The sequence below is a fragment of the Solea solea genome, chromosome 4 (assembly GCF_958295425.1).
Source record: "Solea solea chromosome 4, fSolSol10.1, whole genome shotgun sequence".
Lineage (NCBI taxonomy): Eukaryota > Metazoa > Chordata > Actinopteri > Pleuronectiformes > Soleidae > Solea > Solea solea.
This window is the reverse complement of record NC_081137.1, coordinates 9824176-9839388: the sequence shown is the minus strand read 5'-3', so window position 1 is coordinate 9839388 and position 15213 is coordinate 9824176.

Sequence of the window (15213 nt, the reverse complement as noted above, 5' to 3'; positions counted from 1 at the left end):
GGGTTGTTTACCGACGGGACAGTAAGGCCCTTGGAGTGAATGGCCAGTCTCTGAAGGATTTCAGAATCCAGGTGTTCAGGGGCGCCAGTGGCCAGACGTCTGCCAAATCGAGCTCCAGAAGAAGCTCGACCAGTGTTGATGTCCCTGAGCCTGTCCGGGGACACCGCAGCCACACACCAAATGAGGCTGTGCGCTTTGACCTGTCCCTCTTTCATGCCCCTGTACATGCCCAACGCCAGACCTGCAAGTACTGCAGCAGTAAAGGCAACATTCTGAGGTCAAATGTGGTCTGCAGGGTCTGCAAGGTCCACTTTGATTGATTTTTTGAATTTCATAGTATTTCAATGAGTGCACTATAAAGGGTTAAGGGCCCAAAAAAGTTTTCAAATTGTGCCTCATCAGACAAGCTCTCAGAAGTATATAACAAACTATAAAAGTCCCTGAATTAGTCATTAATGGTTTGAGGATTAATAATTGTTCCAGTGATAGTATTAATGTGTCTATACATTTTGTTTGTAGTTCTGATATAGCACTGGAGAGACAAGTACCCTTTTCAGCCGCAATCCTTCTATGATTCGGGAGAAAGTACCATGGACAGGGGAGAAGAAAGAGAACTGCTTGGCGGTAGGATTGAAAAATCACCACACATATGAGACTGCATATTGCTCCATAAACAGCCGAATGACTTTGGATTATTGAGATTGGACACATGGCTTGTTAGACGAGCCGTCAATTGAGGGATCAAGACAACAGTTAAAGTCACCACCGATGATGAGCTGGCAGGAATGTAACTCAGGGAGGGAGAAAAAAAAGTTTTTGAAAAAATCCTCATTGTCCCAATTTGGACCATACACATTCGCCAAAGTCAGATTATTGCCACAAATTTTCCCTCAAATGATAACAAAGCACCCATTGGGGTCCGAAATGACCCTGGATACAGAGAGCAGGACTGATTTATGGACAAGAATTGCAACACCACAAGCCTTACTTGAAAAGGAGGAGTGGTAGAGTTGGCCTTCCCATCCTCTACGGCGTTTAAGGTGATCTGATGGCTTGTGATGAGTTTCCTGTAGAAATTCAATTTAAGTGTTTAGCTGTTTCATACAGTGATATTAGGGGGTCTGGGTGAATGTAGTACCAGTACATCTCCACCCCCATGACCGGTGCCCCCTGCCCACAAGCCAGCAGCTTGATAAAAGAGGGCATGGCGCATGACCAGACTGAGCGGGAAACGGGAAACCTAACAGAAAGAACGTCAAACATACAAGCCTACCCCCACCCATCCCCTCCCCTTAGCCGAAACCCCAGTGAAGTAGCTGCAAAGGACAGCAACCCACAACTCTCTAATACATGGATCAGCATATCTTAATACTTCCTCAAACCTATTGCACCGTTCCCACAAGATAACGTTAGTAAACTTTAAGAACAAAAGTTAAACCCTTTTAAATACCTCAAGCAAAAAACATTATAACAATCATAAAAGTCACACATTAAGGCTCAGCTAATGTAATGGCCAGCTGAACATATATGTATACATATATGTATATATATATATATACATATATATATATATATTTATATATACGTATATACCCATATGTAGCTGGGACAACAGAGTGGAGAGATGGGGAAAAGAGTATGATATATATATATATATATATATATATATATATATATGTATATAAATATAAATGGGGGATGATGTGCTGTGAAATGTTAACACCAGCCAAAACAAAAGATACAACATATTTGTAAAGGCAAGGCCACATAACTTGAAAATGTTAAATGGAGGGGATCAGTTAGCCTATATGGCAAGTGTCAGGGGCAGAAAAACAAAGTTTACAGATCAAGACAAGGCTAAAAAAAAAGCAAAGCAAAGCCATAGACTGCACTGAAAAAAAATAACCAGAGAATAAAATAACAAGAGGAAAATATGCCAGATCACTTGCTTACGGATCTTTGCGTAAACCCTGGACAAACTTGACCGCCGCTGAAGCAGACAGGAGCCAGGTCTTCTCCCCGTCAAGCATGGTGATGCGCAGCTTAGCTGGGTACAGGAGAGCCGCCTTGAAGCCGCGCTGATACAGTTCGGCCATGGAGGTCTTGTACTTGCTTTAGCTCGTCGGGACTGTAGTCATCATAGAAGTGGACCTTGTGGCCTTTATAGGACAGATCCCCACGTCTGCGAGCCTCGTGGATCACCAAGTCTTTAATTTAGAAGCGGTGGAAGCGCAAGATGATGGGCCGTGGTCTGCATCCCGGCGCAGGTTTGAGTGCGAGGCTCACCCTCCAGGTCCGCCACTTTGACTGCGAGTGCCTCGTTGCCTCCCTGCAAAGCGGAGCAAGCAGTCTCAAGTTGTTGAATCCGCTGGTCAACCTCGGTGGCGTTGACCTCCAGAGAGCTGACACGCTGTTTGTGTTCCGTCACAGTGGAGTGGATATTATCCAGCGTGGATGACAGCGAGTCGAAGGATGACTTGAAATCAGCTGCCCTGTGCTCCTCCAGTAACAAGCTAATCTCGGACAAAGTTATGCTAGCAGCCGGCGAAGTTTCCTTGTACTTTCAGCAGATTTTCCTTTAGACTTGGACATTGCTAAGTAGTCAGTACAGCTCGACAAACCTGTTGTAAACAATCTGAGAAAATAAAATAAATGAAAAATTCGAGGTTTAAAAAGGTAAAAGTATGTTAGTGGGAGCAAATTGAGCATGTGTCTACCCTGTGCGTCTCATGCCGGAAGCTGTAGTGTCAGTTGGCATCAGCGCTTGTAGGCGGGAAAGCAGGTGCAACAGCAGTTCAACCTACACAGAAAATCCAGGTATATATATATATGTATATTATATATATACCTGGATTTTATTATATTATATATAATAAACAGTGGTGGCCACCTGGAATAGTCGGCTGAGCAGCAGTATGTAAACTCTTGGATGGATAGTGAAGAAGGTGACAGATGGGGTGGAGGTCAATATATTAAACTGTGCATGTTTTTGCCACACTAGACTGGTGGACTCAGAAGACTGCGTACAGTATGCATGGTGTGACGGATGTGTATGGCTGGCATTCTCACTGCTTAAGGATTTGTACTGTAGCTAACTTGTGGCAGTATAGGAGGCCAACTCTGCCAAGCGGAGCTGCCCCTATTAGTGTTGCAGTTAAGAAGTCGGCTTGGGGACACAGGTTCGAGACCAGTAGGGTGCACTCCCCGCCGTCCATTACAATACATTTGGAAATCTATGTGGACAGTGGTGCAGCACACTTATAGAGGGCGCACATGGTTTCAGACACAAAACCGCTCAGAAATTCTTCACCCAAGTGTCCTGTTTTTAGGTGTAAAAGGTGAAAAGTTTCCTTTCTTGGACCATGCAGGTGTCTTTAAAAAAAGTGACTTCTAAAACATAACTGTGACAGTGACTCAGACGGTATATGGAGAATATAGACATTAAGTGATTAAATCAAATATACCTACAGTACAACTTCACATCCCAGTGGTCATTTAAAGAACATCCCTGTAGTCCCGTAACATCATCACATCCCAGAAGTCCTGTAGTTCTTCCAATCCCGGTAGTCAAACAATGATCATCCTCAAGCGATGGGAACTTTATGCAGCATGTATGGCTAATAACTAAACTAATATAGGGGACAATGTCAAGCTAGGCCTTTTCAACTTATAAAAATCTGTCAAAATACTATTTACAAGTGCCATACATGGACACAAACACCTGGTGGCAGTCAGCTGATCATCTAAAAAAAAGTCTATTGCGTAGGGAAATGTATAAACTGTCATCATCCTCTTTGTATGACTAGACTGCATGGAGGGGATGGTGATCAAGCTGCTCTCTCACATCTACAGCTGCCAAAACTAGAGTGGGAATCATACTGTATGCAAATAAACTTTGGATCTCTTTAAATTCTTCAGTGTTTGCCAGAAATGTACTGTGCCCTGGACCAACGTCTGTATTATAACACAACACAGTTCCACACAGGAAATTGTAGCACTGCATCATCTGATGGCGAAATGCCATGGTTTTATAAATGTTTCTGAAGTTGAAAGTTACATGGCTAACCTGTTTGAAAAATGCATGTCAAGCTTCAAATCTCATTGCCCAGAACTGCCTCAACATCCACATTTGAGATGCTAACTGCCGCATGGAGCCTTCAGGGTTTCTGAGATCACTCTTGCTTATGACAGAAGGTTTGTTACCCTTGTCACAAAATCCATAGTCAAAGCTTGTTATTCTGTAATTGAGCTTTTCTAGTCTGAGATGCTTTTGCTCGATTAGCGAATTTAACATTAGTTTGACTTCATAGGGCCCCACCCCTTCCAGTACATCATGCATGATGTCAACTGCCACATTATCTGATACATGATAAAAAAAGACAAGTTGTTCAAGACACTGTCTCTTTTCAGGCTTGTCTGGGAGGAGTCGGCAGTATGCAAATCTGCCTCATACCTATTGCGATCACGCAATAGTGCAGGATCTTCCAGTGTCAGTGCCCCCGCCCCCCCTTTATCTGCTTTGCAAAACCGACACACTGAAGCTTTGAATGTAGCCAAGAACACCATTTATCTCCAACTACCTGGACAAGCCTCGAGAGAGAGGGAAGGAAAGACACAAACTAGGGAGAGAAATAGACAAGGTTAATGACATATAAAAAGTCATAAGCATATCCTGAGTGTGAGAGAATGAATTTTTTTAAATTTAATTCTAAACTGTACGGGGAGTGTAGAGAAGCTAACACTGGAGTTATATGGTCTCTCTTTCTAGTTCCTGTCAGAACTCGTGCTGCAGCATTTTAAATTAACTGAAGGGTTTTAACAGACTTGTTGGAACATCCTGATAATAAGGAGTCACAGTAATCTAATCTAGATGTAACAAAAGCATGAACTAGTTTATCAGCATCCTGTAAAGACAGAATGTTTCTAATTTTCCTAATGTTCCGCAGGTGGAAGAAGGCTGTTCTGGAAATTAGTTTTATGTGTGAATCAAATGACATTTCCTGGTCAAAAGTAACTCCAAGGTTCCTCACAGTGGAACTGGAAGCCAGGGTGATGTCATCTAAAGTGACAATGTGATCAGAAAGTTTTTCTCTGAGGTGTTTAGGGCCAAGTATAATGACCTCAGTTTTTTTTTAGTTTAAAAGTAGAAAGTTATAGGTCATCCAGGACTTAATGTCTCTGAGACATTCCTGGAGTTGAACAACTTCATTTATTTCATTCGGCCTCATTGAAAAATATAGCTGTGTGTCATCAGCATAACAATGAGAGTGTATGTTGTGCTTTCTAATAATGTTCCCTAGAGGAAGCATATATAAGGTAAAAAGTATAGGCCCAAGCATTGAGCCTTGTGGAACTCCACAATTAACTTTTGTTTGTAGTGAGGCTTTATCATTAACATGAACAAACTGGAATCTATCAGATAAGTATGATTTAAACCAGCAGAGGGCAGCACCTGTGATACCAAGGGTCTGCTCCAATCTCTGCAGTAGAATATTATGATCAATGGTGTCAAATGCAGCACTAAGATCTAACAGGACAAGTAAAGAAACTAGACCATTATCTGAAGCCAAGAGTAGATCATTACTAACTTTAACTAGTGCTGTTTCTGTGCTATGGTTTAATCTAAAACCTGACTGAAAATCTTCAAACAGGCCATTAATGCGCAAATATTCACATAATTGATTAGCAACTGCCTTTTCTAAGATTTTAGAAACAAAGGGAAGATTAGATATAGGTCGGTAGTTAGCTAAAATATCTGGGTCAAGGGTCGCTTTTTTGAGAAGGGGTTTAATAACTGCTATTTTTAACGTTTGGGGCACATATCCAGTTAATAAGGAAAGATTAATTTGAGTTAATATAGAGCTGTTAATTAAAGGAAACACATCTTTAAACAGTTTGGTGGGGATAGGATCTAATTGACAGGTTGATGGCTTAGATTATGAAACTAATGATGTTAACTCAGAGAGATCTATAGGGGAGAAACTGTCTAACTGTGCACCTGGTGCTTCTAAAGCTCTTGTGCTAAAAGATGAGTCAGTCCCAATATGAGGGAGGAGATGATCAATTTTTTCTCTAATTGATGTTATTTTATTCACAAAAAAGTTCATAAAGTCATCACTGCTCAGTGTTAAAGGAATAGATGGTTCAGTGGAGCTGTGGCTCTGTGTCAGCCTGGCTACAGTGCTGAAAAGAAATCTATGATTATTCTTATTTTCTTCAATTAAATTCTTCATGTAACCAAGTTTCAATTACACAGAATAAATCAATACAATTGTCAGAAATTAGATCATTTATTAAAACAGATTTTGAGGAGAAAGACCTTATATTTAATAGTCCACATTTTAAAGTGGTATTATTTGACTCTATTTTATTGTTGGTATTAATCTTTATTAAGTTAGAATGTCTAACTCCTCTTCTGTTTGTTATTGATAATTTACTTTATTTACTTTAGTTTTTACTTTAGTAGGTCGAGGGATAGACACAGTCTCTATGGGGTTTTTAAATGGTGACTGCTCGAAAAGAAGCACAGAGAAGCATGAAAGACTGCACCTCTGTGTCCTGGTCTCAGCTCTGGATTGTCATGGGTTTCTAATAAAATGTCCTAAGCTGCTAGATAAGAGAGCTGCTCCATCCAAAGTGGGATGGACGCCGTCTCTCCTCATGAGACCAGGTTTCCCCCAGAAGGTTTGCCAGTTATCTAAAAACCCAATGTTGTTTTCTGGACACCACCTCGACAGCCAGCGATTGAATGACGACATGCGGCTATACATGTCATCACTGGTTACATTGGGCAAAGGACCAGAGAAGATTACGTTGTCAGACATAGATTGTGCGTACCTACACACAGACTCAACATTAACTTTTGTGACCTCCGATTGGCGTAATCGGGTGTCATTACTGCCGACGTGAATAATAACTTTACTGAATTTACGATTATCTGTAGCCAGCAGTTTCAGATAATACTCTATGTCGCCCACTCTGGCCCAGGGAAAACACCTGACTGTGGTCGCTGGCGTCGCTATTTTCACGTTCCTCAGGATGGAGTCACCAATTACCAGAGTTGGTTTCTCAGTCTGTGTGGTGCTGAGAGGGGAAAACTTGTTTGAGGTGTGAACAGGTTGGTGGTGGACAGGACTCTTAGGCTTAACACTACGCCTCTTATTGCGGACAGTCACCCAGCTGCCCTGTTTGTCTCCCGGCTGCACGGGAGCTGCTGAGGGAGCTAATGCTATGTGGTCCGCACCGACTACAGGGGACTGGCTAACAGATTTAGCTTCTATGGTGCGGACCTGAGTTTCTACTTCACTAAGCCTCGCCTCCACCCTAGCCAGTAAGCCACACTTTTTACAAGTACTTTTATCGCTAAAGGAGGCAGAGGAGTAACTAAACATGTGGCACACAACACAGGAGAGAGCAGTAAAGGAGAGGGAGAGAGAGAAGCCATCACTGCTTAGCTAACTTTACGCTAGCAAAGAGAGAAACACCGTACTTGATCTACGTGAACGATAGAGTTTAAGCAAAAGTAGCGGGTGAAAGTATTAGTCTTAGCACTAGTATTAGTAATAAAACGAGTGTTTGTTCAGTTAATCGATCGTTCCAGTAGATCGCAGGAGACACACAGCGTAACACCAGTGGAAGCACAGGAAGTGACACAATACTTTACTGCCCCCCGTCAGACATCAGGGAGAGAGGCAGCCAATAGCCCAGTAAATTCTGCGTACAAGTAAATTCTGTCCTTGCCTCTTTACATGCTTGAAATCACATTCTGCCGGGCCCGTATGGCTTCCCGGGGTGGGTTGAAGTTGGTCCGGCATCCGGTTCCTCCAGTGGGGGGATGTTTATTTATTTATTTATTTATTTATTTATATGTTTATTTCGGTCATGACATTTCGATCACTCATCACACAACAGTGCTGTTCACACAATACACAAAACCGAAAGGGAAAGCGGGAGAAGCAAAAGCTTATCTAGTCCCGCCCCCATTATCATCATACATTTCATAGTTATTTTTTTTTTTTTATGAAATTTGACAAAGAAAACATGCTTCAGCATCAGGTAGCACTCAGAGATATAGTCTAGCTCTAGACAGTCAAATCAGACTCCATGTGTGTCTGTACATGTGTCCATGATATTCCGTCGTGAGTGACAGTCTCGACTTGTTTTTTTTTTCTTTCCCTTTAGTCATCCATCTCATCCGTAGGATTCGCCTCGCTTTGCTTCTCCATTCTTTTCACGTGCTCGAGGGTTGTGGAGACGTCGGAGCGCAGCCCAACCATGGCTCTCTTTGTTATTGCGCTATCCACCTTCACATTGATCAATTCATTGGTCATCTCATTGCCGATCTTTCTCAGTTCCCGGTATTGCAGGAACATTCCCCATCCCAGGGAGAGCATTCCGATCATCATGAATGTGAATATGTACACATCCTCGACATCCTCTACGGCAAGGCACACGACTTTCCACTCATCCCATCCGTCCCAAATGTAGCCAGCCATGAAGGTCCCATCTGGGCAACTAGGTTCACCAGAACCTGTACTTCTTGTTGAGAACACTCTGTCGATCGCATTCAGTGACCAGCTTAGCAGTTGTATCTTGGATCAATTGATTCTCCGTAGTGACTTGTTTCACAGTGGCAGCTAAATACTTCTCATGTGTTGACATTTGTATCAGTGTCAGCTGTTTTTTGGGTACATTCACTTTTTTTTTTTTTTTTTGGTTACATTTGCTTCCACTGCCGTTTCCCACAGTGTCTAGAGATTTCTGTCCTTGACCTTTGTCATACTTTCCGCGTGGGTCATTCTGTATTGATTAATAGTCATATCTACATACTTCTTTTTAAATACACTCAGTTTTGCTGATTTTTTCATCTGTGTGCCATGTTGTGGAGGACGCCACAGGCCATCACGATGTGGCACACCTTCTCAGGTCGGTATAGCAGCACCCCCCCCCCCCCCCCCCCGACCTGTCCGGGCAGCGCCACCGTCCCTTCAGCAGGCCGATTGCCCTCTCCACAACTGCGGGAATGGAGGTCATTACACCTCCTCTCTTGGTCGGTGTTGGGGTCCGTAAGAGGGGTAATCAGCCACGTTCTTAGGGGATAGCCACGGTCCCCTGGGGTCAGATGAAGGCAGAATACAATACACGACTTCAATGAACCACACAATTAATGAATGCAGAAATGTGCCGTGGCCGACATTTCCAATTTTACGCCCGCTTTTACTAACGTGAATATTGAACACAGGGACAAACATGATATTTGAATGTGCACAGGCCCAAATGTGCATTGTGCTGGTTTACATACGGGACAATTAAAAGAATAAACTATTTACTCACCCAGAAGCCACCTATCGCGCACTGTGCCAGCCTCCAGCCTGTCCCAACCATACTGTTGGTCATAATGAATGAGTTGTGCGTTGAACCAGGCCACCTTGCCACGATGTTAGTTAGCTGCATTTGCACATCACATATGATTTGTACATTGATGGAATTAAATTGTTGCCTATCAACATAAACAAATTCATCCTGTGTTGACGCTTTTATAGCAATGGGTGTGCAGTTAATAGCTCCGATTACATTACGGAAACTGGCTCTTGCTGCAAATTGCGCTTTAATGTTGGCCTGCTCAACAGCATTGTATGGGAATTTGATGTGCCTGGATGACATTCAGATGATTCCGTCCCACACAGCTGGCATGGCTCGGCTCAGGGTTGACTGGCACACTCCTGACGGATCGGCCAGCTCCTGCTGGAATGCCCCTGTTGCCAGGAACCCCAGCATGGTCAGCACCTGTGTGGGCACAGACAACCCCCGGCTCCTCGCTGTGTTGCTCTCTAGGGCCGGCCGCAGCTCTGCGCACAAATCCAGTAACACTGGCCTTGGTAAACGAAATCGGCTTATGAGCCAATTATCCTTGTTTGCAAGTAGATCATTGCGTTCCTCGCTCACGTCGTCTGATGTGCACATCACTCTGATGACTAACTGTTTTCACATTATTAACAGTTTCCCAGCATCACCTCTAAGTGTCGCCAAAGGAACAATAGCTGTAGAAACGTGCGTATACCAGCCATGAAGTTGGCGTGGGGCACCGCACATTTCCGCACATTTCACGCTTTATACATCTGAACGTGAGTGTGGAAAAGGACATAAGCCACGTTTTTGTGCGTACGCAACCTTTGTACATCTCTTCCACGATAGGGCGCAGGATTGCATCAAGGCCATAGGTGGCTACGTCATCAGATTTATACACTGTTATAGGAACTGTGACTGCAAACTTGATAGCAGGTCTGGTGGCAAGCGCTTCAATAAATAAGAAAGCGCTGAAATAAATCAGTCCTAACTTGTGAATCCCAGTCTTGAACCAAGCGGATTTACTATCTCACAATCATCTTGGTAAATCACAAGTGGGATTGAAACCTTGTTCTGGAACAATGGATGAGTTTTACAAAACTAACCAACAAAAACATTCTGAATTGCACCCCCCTCTCTGCGCTGCCATTCCAACATGGCCTGCAAAATCCCAGGGATTTCAAGAATCTTGGTCAAAAGGCTATTTAACGGAATACGGTGATATGAATCAGGAATTACAAATTGCTGGAACAATGCCTTTGGCAGAGGTTGTTGGCTGATCATAGGAAACCCCAGAGTAAAGCTCCTCAACTGGCTGAATGAAGTTTCCAGTTTTAGCAAAATACTGCATCTGTTTCCATTCCTTTGAAAGGCTCAGCTGTTTCCGAGAACTCCACCCCAAGCTCTTCTACCTCTGGGCTTTGATCAAGACCAAACTGACAAAATAAAGACATAGTCTTTGATTGCAGTCTGCTGACAATATCACTATTAAACTGGAGCTATGCTGAACCACAAAGTTTAAGTTTGAATATGTCATGGAAGACTTGGATCTAAGGTGGGCTAAAAAGAGGGCCACCCGATTGGTAATGCTCTCTGGCTCTAGTTCATCCCAATCCTCCTCAACTTCCTCTTCTCCCTGTGCTGGCTCCATTTCAGCATTCAGCATTTCAACATTCTGTACAACGGGTGGGGCTGGACCTTCAAAGGTGTCATCAAGAGTATTTCCAACGTCATGCTCCTTTTCCAAGTGTCTTTTAAAACACCACATGCAAGAAAATGTCCTACCACAACCACTTTCATTACACTGGAAATGTGTTGATGCTGAGTTTACATGGTGTACTGCACGTAAATGCATCAGGAGACTCTTGATTCCCCCTGGAATTTGCCGTCTGCACTTAAAGCAAGTATATGTCATCTTCCCAAGTAAACTATTAAATACTCTAAATAGTAATAATAATAATAATAATAGTGTGTGGAAAACTGAAGAATTGAGCCTCTCACGTCTGCATTGATCCTAACTTCTTACAAGTCCTCTAAACTTCTAGAGAAACTTGAGCCTAGGGCCAGCTCTTGCAATTACCTCTTTGATGGTGGCCTCATCTAAAAGAAGAAAACTTTCCTCATCATGTCCTCTGAAAAGACAAAAATAGAAAAAAAGACATGTTTATCTTTAACAGAGGAGCAGAAAACAAAAATGTATAGCTAATTACATGAAAGCTATAGTAATAAACATGCATATTCCATAATTTACTATTAAAAAATAGAATGAAGCACTGAGAGGCTAAAAAAGTCATGTGCCCTATTTTTTTGAGTCACTTTGACATATTACATGGAAGCTATTGAAAAAAAATTATATTTCATAAGAATTTATACAAAAAGGAATGCATTCAACTCAATGACTATCCAAATTATCACTATGAGTAGCAATGCAGACTCGATATGCTGTGAATGGGAAAAAAAATGTCTTACCTTTAAATCTTTCTATAAGGTCTGTCAGTTGCCACACAACCATTGATCTGAAATAAACACAAAAAGAGCTTAAGCAAAAATGAAATTGCTATTGTATTAACCATTCAGATATCACCATGCCAACAGCAATGCAGACAAGCAGCCGAATGTAACCCAATGTCAAGACAACAAGCTTGTTTGTAGGTGAACACAGCCATTTTATTTAGCCTCACAAAATATAGAGAAACCAATCCTCCCTCTCTCCCTATACATATATGTGTATATAGATAAATATATATCTATATATATATATATATCTATATATATATATATATATAGATATATATACATACATATACATTAAGAGTTTAACCGTAAACTGTACAATGGCAGAGAAATGCATACCTGCAGAAGTGAAGGCACAATAAATCTCTGCATCATCACATAGCACCAAGTGGGGCAATTAAGCTAACTCTGGCCAAAAAACGCCACATTAAAACTGCCTATAAAACTTAAAATAGCGGTATAAATGACACATAAATAGCATGGTTAGCTAGTATACATCTCAGAGAACAGCATACATTAAGAGTTTAACCGTAAACTGTACAATAACAACCTAAAACAGTGCAAATGTGATGCAGCATTGCAGCAGCACAACTTACCCTCATCAATGCTCGAAGCACTGTGAGGGAGAGCGGGCAAGAGCTAAATAAATATATATATATAATATATATATATATCACAAGCCAGTGTCTTTTTGAGCTGGTCCCAAGCCCGGATAAATGCAGAGGGTTGTGTCAGGAAGGGCATCCGGCGTAAAACCTCTGCCAAAACCAAAACCAAATATGCGAATTGAACCTATGACTTCCATACCGGATCGGTCGAGGCCCGGGTTAACAACGACCGTCATTGGTGTCGATAACCTACAGGGTAACAGTGGAAATTGGGCTACTGTGGGCCGAGGTCGAAGGAGGAGAGGAGGAAGAGAGAAAAGAGGAAAGGCAAGAGTCTGGGACTGAGAGTAGGGACTTTGAATATTAGGACGATGATGGGAAAAGCTAGAGAGTTGATTGACATGATGCAGAGAAGGAAGGTGGATATAATGTGTGTCAGGCTTGGCAGTAAACACTCATTAGGTAAAATAATGGCTGCAGACAGTTTCACTTTAAGAATGCAGAGGTCCTTAATTAAATTCAAACGCACATTTGAAGTAATAATATGGTTAAAGACCTTTAAAGTAAATTTTCTATGCTATTGTTTTTATTTAAAAATGACCAGAAACCCAAGTTCCCTGTGAAGTATGACAGTCCCTTGTGTGTGTGTGTGAGCTTCACAGACATTTCTGTCACGTTTCCTATGTATTATTTATTAGGATTTACTGGCGATTTTCTGAGAGTAGCAATCATAAACAATACAGAGACAACCATTGTGGTGTAAATCGACGATCTTTGATCAATCATGGATTTTAGCCCCTCATGTGACGGCACACAGGTTTCCTACTGGACACCCGATCTTCAAGGACAATTCTCTGCAAATTCAAATTGGGGCTATAGTTTCCTAACTTTTGAGGTCTAAAAGAATGAATCTGAAGATTTTCATTTTAATGTCACCTGTTCTGCAGTAGTTCTGTCTGTCCTTGTATCGCCACAGAAGCATATAATGGGAGCGCACCGATCTGTTTAGGCCGTTTACATCCCACAAAACCAAATTTTTTTTCCACAGACAACGTCAGAGGGCATTTCAAATGTAGCGTACAGAGAGGGGTGTGTTTACTTTAATAAATCCCACGATTGTAAACGGGGCTGTGTTTGAATAGGCATGTGACGTTGTGGTTTTGTGGGAGGTAAACAGCCTAAACCAGGGGTATTCAACAAAAATTTTAATAGGTCCAGTTAGTGAAAATGTCCTCAAGCAAAGGTCCGGAACATCATGATTTAGTAGTGGGGTATATATTGAAGTAGCCTAGTAGATGTATCAACGTCTGCATCTAACCAACAACTAACAATCAGATCAAATATAGAAAGAGCATTTCAAAAACATTTCAATATTTCTTGTCACTTTTATACAATTATTCAGATATCTAATACAGAATAAATGTATTATTTTCTCCTCTCTTTAAGGAAAAGAGGGCTGTTTTTAAAAATAAAATGGTGAAAATAAATAAAATTATTTTATTATTATATTATATTATTATAATTATTTTTATTTTCTGAGAAATGAAATAAAGTATAGCAGCAGCTTGAGTTCCTTTTTCTTTGTTTTATCAGTCTCAACTTATTTTAAACAGATAGATCTCGACACATCTTAACACTGAACAGTTTTAGTTTCTCTTTCTTTCCCTCTTTTATCCCACTCCCCCACTTTCTGCTGTTGTTGTCCAGATTCACTAAACCATTACCGTAAAGTCTAGACAAGCTGCGCCGGTCAAAATAGAAGTGCCCCGTCAAAATTTAAAAGACTAAAATAATTTATTGACTGTAGGTCCAGGTCTGTATAGGACGGCATCTGGGTCCAGACTCAGACCGCCGTCCGTCTGTTAGAGACCTCTGTTGTATACCATTGGTGTGTGTGTTACACCAAGATTCTACTCTCTCATGAGGAATTTCCTGTTTTCTTCTCAATGCAATGTAATGCACATTTTTAACATATTCAAAATAAAAGCCGTCTTCTTCTGTCTTCTTCTAAATGCAGTTGTGCAGCTTGATAGATCATGATTTTACTCAGATGACGGGGGGGAGGGGGGATAAAGATTGTGTGTTGTAGGCGTTGCTGGCAGTTTTTGAGGCGGTAGGGGGGTAGGGGGCTTATATCTTTGAAACAGACAAATGCCCACATGCATATGCATACATGGCCAGGAAATCCTGGCCATGTATGCATATAAAATATAAAAATTAAATATTACAACTAAAAGTAGCCTCCTGACTAAAATGGACTATGCAACAATAAAACTGTATTTACTGCAACTGCACTGCAAACTGTTATTTCAAAAAGAAAAGAAATAACAACAACAGATGATGGAAATATGACTACACTAGTGCAAGGACAAGAAATGATAACAGAATAAGCCACCCCCCTTCCTATATGTTTATAGTTATTTTAATTAAAATGTTAAGAGGTTATAATATCCAGTTATGTTTTGTATATGTTTTGTTCTGTGTAGCTCACAAAATAGTATCTGCGCTTCAGTTTCTGTGATGAGAAGTAGCACATACAGAGAGGTGTGGTTTCTCATTTTGGCCACAAGGTGGAGTATCTGCTAGTGAGGCAAGCATATGTGTATGAGAACAGTCTCCTGCCGGTTCCATGGCGATAGCGGAGCGCCAGAGAAATGTCAGTCAGTCATCATCTACCGCTTTATCCTCAACCAGAGGGTCGCAGGGGGTGCTGTGCCAATCTCAGCTACATCGGGCGATAGGCGGG